This window comes from Gossypium arboreum, chromosome 13, assembly GCF_025698485.1.
Source record: "Gossypium arboreum isolate Shixiya-1 chromosome 13, ASM2569848v2, whole genome shotgun sequence".
Taxonomy (NCBI): Eukaryota; Viridiplantae; Streptophyta; class Magnoliopsida; order Malvales; family Malvaceae; genus Gossypium; species Gossypium arboreum.
Window position 1 is genome coordinate 75729876 of NC_069082.1, and position 6421 is coordinate 75736296.

Sequence of the window (6421 nt, forward strand, 5' to 3'; positions counted from 1 at the left end):
CACCATCTACCTAATGTGCTAATTTGCCCATCTCTTACCCATATTGGTCCGTAAGCCCATTGGGCCCGGCTTTTGGCCCATCGAGCCCCTTTTTCGAATACGCTAAAATGTCACGCTGAACGTGCTTACCACCTTGCGTGCCGATCTAACAATTACTCTATGACTTGAGAGCATTCGCATACTCACATGACCATGAATGTCAAATTTCGCATTTTGGTTTTTGCCGAATTGAACTAAGAAAGGGTGTTCGGTACACACCGATTTATGACGATCGCTTCGAGATCCCTTCGATGTCCTACAATTTATTAGCATAGTTCTTATTTACAAACCATAATCACTAAACCCCAAAACTTACTTATCCATGATCGAACCATATCCCTAAAAAGCCTTCAAACCTTACCTTTTGCCAAAATCGATAGCTAGTCTCAACTGATTGCTCCAATGAACCACGCCTTTAATTCAACGCTTAAGAAGACTCTAGTCACCGAAAGAAAACATCGCCACAATCCCTTAAGGCCATATGCCCAAATCGATGACCTCCCTAGATTTTAGGGATTTCGCTTTTTCAAGTTGTAAAATAAGACTAGATCTCAAGTGATGAGCACTTACCACTTGTTCCTCTTTGATTTCTACGTAGATCCGATGCGATTTATCCTCTAAACGATGGTAGAACTCGAATCTAGAAGATCTGAAGTTTCGCTATAAGTCCCTAAATCTATGGTATTTCGCTTTTTAGGTGATGAAGAAGATGATGGTTTGAGGCTATAACCTTGGAGTAACGTTGTTTACGATATTAAGGGTTTAGAGAAGATGAATGTTGATCACAAGGAACAAAAATATCAAGGATTTGGCTTTGGAGAAATCGGCACAAGTAGTGAGTTTTCGTGATTTCGACCTTTTAATGGCGATTGGTGATGAAGGTTTAATGGAAGATGGGATCGACAAAGAAGGTGAATAAGATGGTCAAGGTTTCGCTAGAAGGAGGAGCATAAAGGAAGAGAAAACATGGAGGAAAAGAGAAGAAGAAAATTCGCACAATGAGAAATAGACTTGTGTTTTCGGCTTTTGTGAGAATTCGTAAAAGATGAAAGAAAGCTTTCGTGGCTAACCCTAATTCTCCATGATAGAAAAGAAAAGAACCTAACCCTAATATTAAATTAGAACAATCGCCCATCTCTCTAAGGCCCTTGTCGAAATTTACTTGTGTGATCACATGCCTAGTACATGCCTAAAAATTAAAAGAAAAACAATATGCCTACCTTACAACTTGAACCCCGGACCTCCAATTCCTTCCCAGCGCCACTTTTATTAGGAACTTAGTGGCGCCACCTTGCCACTTCACCAAGGCCTTATTTGTGTCATAACTTACGCAGCTTCTTCTTAAAAGCCCACTTAACCAAATCTCCTATTCACTTAAAAATCCCACCTTGATATTTTACCGTGTTTAGCTTAGTCTTGGGCCTTCTAAAGGTCTACTAACACATTTAAACATAATTCCAATATTTAGAACATGAAAATTTCAAGATTTACTAAAAATCACAAAACCCAAAAAATCCCAAAATCAAGGCATTACAACTAATATTTTTTTCCTTTCCGATAATAATAATAATTTTATAAATATATCTAATAATAAAAATTTCAAATATCAATAATACAAGAATAATAATAATTTTCATAAAAATTTTCAAACATACATACAAGAATATTTTTCTAACAATAATAATTTTATCTCATAATACTAATTAAAATTTCATAAAATTTAAAATATCCGTAATAATAAATACAAGAAAATTTTCTAGTGGTAATTTAATAAAATAAATTTTTTTCCAAACGATAATATTTAAAACTTCATAATTATTCGTTTTTCTTCTATTCAATCCTGCACTCAAAACCCAACTCTTCTAGGTCCCAAATTCAGGATGTTACAGGACAACTCTGATATCCATAGCTCCATACAGAATAGCACCTAAAAAATTAAAAGAATTGAAAGCTTAGTTGCAAGAGTTGACAGATAGAGGTTTTGCGCGACTGAGTTTCTCTCCTTGGGGTGCTCCAGTAGTGTTTGTTGAAAAGAAGGATGGAACTATGAGAATATGCATTGATTATAAACAGCTCAATAAGGTGACTATAAAGAATAAGTATCCATTGCCACAGATTAACGATCTGTTTGACCAGCTAAAAGGAGCTATAGTATTTCTGAAGATAGATTTGAGGTAAGGCTACTATCAGTTACGAGTTAAAGACTCCGATGTACCAAAAACTACTTTTCGAACGAGGTATGGACACTATGAGTTCTTGGTTATGCCATTTGGACTCACTAATGCACTTGCTATTTTCATGGATTCGATGAATTAGATCTTCAGACCGAACCTGGACCGGTTTGTGGTTGTGTTTATAGATGACATTCTAATCTACTCTCGTGATAAAGCTAAACATACTGAACATTTGAGACTTGTGTTGTAGACTTTGTGAGATAAGCAGTTGTATGCGAAATTCAATAAATGTGAGTTATGGTTAAGTGAAGTTAGTTTTCTGGGCCATGTAGTATTAGCATCAGGCATTCGAGTTGATCCGAGCAAAATTTCAGCCATACTCGATTGGAAATCACAGAAGAATATTTCTAAAGCTCAAAGCTTTCTGGGACTTGCTGGTTAATATAGGTGGTTCGTGAAAGGTTTCTCTATGGTTGCAGCTTCGATGAAAAAGCTATTGCAGAAAGATGTTAAGTTCGAGTGGTCAGAAAAGTGCCAAAAAAGCTTTGAGCAGTTGAAAGCCCTTTTGAATGAAGCTCCGGTGCTAGTTTAGCCAGAATCGGGTAAAGAATTTGTTATTTATAGTGATGCATCTTTGAATGGTTTGGGCTGTGTTTTGATGCAGGAAGGCAAAGTTATAGCTTATGCCTTGAGATAGTTGAAGCCACATGAAAAGAACTATCCTACACATGACCTAGAATTGGCAGCCATTGTGTTTGCATTAAAAATTTGACGTCATTATATGTTCGGTGAGAAATGTCATGTTTATTCTGATCATAAAAGCTTGAAATACTTGATGACTCAGAAAGATCTGAATTTGAGACAACGCTGATGGTTAGAATTGCTTAAAGACTACGAGCTTGTGATTGACTACCACCCGGGAAAGGCTAATGTTGTTGCTGATGCTTTAAGCCGAAAATCATTGTTTTTTTTGTGTGCAATAAATGCAAATATGGTCATGTCTGATGACGGTTTGATAGTAGCTAAATTAAAAGCAAGAGCATTATTTATTCAACAAATTTCTAATGCCCAGAAGGTTGATAATGAGTTGATCGCAAAACGAGCTCAGTGTGAGACGGATGCAAATTCAGAATTCAGAGTTGATGCTGATGATTGTTTGAGATTCAGAAACCGAATATAGGTTTCGAGAAATTCAGAATTGATTTAGATGATTTTGATTGAAGCTCACTGCAGTCGGTTGTATGTTCAACCAGGTAGTACAAAGATGTATAATGATTTGAAACATCTTTATTGGTGGCATGGTATGAAACGAGATTTTTCGTACTTTGTTGCAAGATGTTTAGTCTATCAACAAGTAAAGCCGAGCATCGTATCATCCGGATTGCTTCAAATGATTATGATACCGAGTGGAAATGGGACAGAGTTACTATGGATTTCGTATTTGGTTTACCATTGACACTGAGCAAGGAAGATGCAATCTGGGTTATTGTAGATAGATTAACTAAGTCCGCTCATTTTTTCCCGATACATACAGACTACTCGCTATATAAGCTAACTGAATTGTATGTTTCTCAGATAATGAGATTACATGGTGTGCCTATATCTATTGTTCCGGATAGAGATCCGAGGTTTACATCGCGGTTTTGGAAGAAACTGCAAGTTGCATTAGGTACAAAATTACATTTCAGTACTGCTTTCCATCCGCAAATAGATGGTCTGTCTGAGCAAATTATTTAGATACTTGAGGATATGTTGAGATGTTGCATTCTCAAGTTTGAAGGTATGTAGGAACGATACCTACCTCTGATTGAATTTGGTATAATAACAGCTACCAATAGAGTATAAAAATGGCAACCTATGAGGCTTTGTACGGTCGTAAATGTCGTACGCCATTGTACTGGACTGAGCTCAGTGAAAATAAGATACACGGGGTTGACTTGATCAGAGAAACTGAACAGAAAGTGAAAGTGATCCGTGAGAGTTTGAAAGTAGCGTCAGATTTTCAGAAATCTTATGCAGACTTGAAACGCAAGGATATAGAATTTCAAATCGAAGATAAATTTTTCTTGAAAGTCTCACCATGGAAGAAAATACTCAGATTTGGTCGCGAGGGCAAATTGAGTCCGAGGTTTATTGGGCCGTATGAGGTAATAGAGCGAATTGGGCCAGTTGCTTACCGATTATCATTGTCACCTGATTTAGAAAAGATCCACAATGTATTCCATGTTTCGATGCTTCGTAGATATCAGTCTGATCTTTCACATGTGATTAGTCCAACTGAGGTTGAGATTAGGCCCGATATGACATATGAGGAAGAACCGATTCATATTCTGGCTCATGAGATTAAAGAGTTGCGAAATAAGAAGTTTTTGTTAGTTACAGTACTATGGCATAAACATGGTGTTGAAGAAGCAACGTGGGAACCAGAAGATGAAATGAGAGAACGCTATCCGAACCTATTCACTGGTAAGATTTTTAGGGAAGAAAATCTCTAAGAGGGGAGAGTTGTAACAGCCCAATTGAGACCCTAATCGAAACGGTGGTTTCAAGACCACGAATTTGAGTAAGAAAAATATTTTAAAATTATTTTATGTGTTTATATTGTTTGAATTTATGTCTGTGAAATTTTCGTGATTTAATTTTGTCGTTTGAGTGCCTGATTTAATAAAAGGACTTAATCGCGTAAATAAAAAAAATTTGGTAGTTAATTTATAAAAGGCTGATTTGTCATTGGCTTTATAAGTGGAAGCTTTTAAATGGTAAATAACCCATTGATTCAATATGGACGGCATTAGGCTTACAAAATATAGTTTTGATATAAGTTCATTGAGAGTAAATTAGTAAACAAATAATAAAGTTAACATATTATAAAATATAACATAAAAACATTAGTGCTCATATTTTCTTTCTACCATAGCCGAAACTAAAACAAAGAAAAGAGAAAAGAAAAACCTAGTTCGACCATTTTCAAGCTCAATCAAGGTATGTGCTTAGCTCAGTTTTTGATAATTTCTATGTTTTTGAGATCGTTGCTTCGAGTACTACAAAACCCAAGCTTTAATTTTTGATTTTGATGAATATTTTGAGTTGTGTCATTGTTGATAGCTTGTGATTTTTTTTGTTTGATGATGAAACACCCCAAACTCGGCTTGGACGTTATGGCCAGATCCAGTGTGTCACATTGAAGTGTTTTATTGAAAACCCTGTTTTCATTGAAAACCCTATTTTCATTGAAAACCCTGTTTTCATTGAAAACCCTTCTTTAAAGTGAAAACCTTAATTACTTTGTAAAATCTCTTTTCAGTTATGGATGCTTTATTTAAAACAGATGATCTATGAAAACATGTCATTTAAAAATTGAGTTGCGGAAACGTAGTATTTAAAATAGTTATGGTTCTAAGAAAACCATGTTCTACTTCTAGCAAATATAAAGCATAATAATAAATATAATCCTAATTTGAATAATAACCAAAGGAAAGGCCTTACTACATTTTGGACTACAATAACTTAAAATACTAGAAACTATATGCTTAAGAACACAAGCCCAAGTCGTCTTGCTAGCTGGCCACCTCGGTGCCCCTCCAACCGTCGAACCACCTACTGAGGATCACTTGAGAAAAATAAAAGAGGGGGTGAGTTTACGAAAACTCAGTGTGTACAAACCTCATCAACTGTAGAGCATGCATCACATCAATTTGGGCCTAGGCCTACAACAATAACAGTGGCACTTGGGCCTTAGCCCATGGTAGCCTCAGTTGGGCCAGAGTCCATGTCTCAATCAGAATCAGTTTACGCAATGCAAAAATACCAATCTAACCCTGCACTCCATATCCCATCCAACCCTACACTCTTGTAGGGATTTAATTGGCCCACCCATCCTACACTCCTGATGTAGCCTGGTTGCAGAACTACCTAACGTTGCAGTAAAGCTGCTAATCATATCTTGGGCTTAAAAAGCCATCGGTGGATCCACAGTCGTCAAGCAACCATGCGATCCTCGTATACTTCCTCCGTTCCATAATTCCCAACCCATATGCAACCTAAACAGAATATCATATGAATGCAACAGGTATACATGTAACATCCATAAATCTTACATTCCACACATAGGGGTATTTTAGTCATTTCTGCCCTTAGGGGCATTTTCGGTAATTTTTCTTTATTATGGGGTTATTACTTGCCTTGGTCCGTTAATAAGTCCTTGTTGG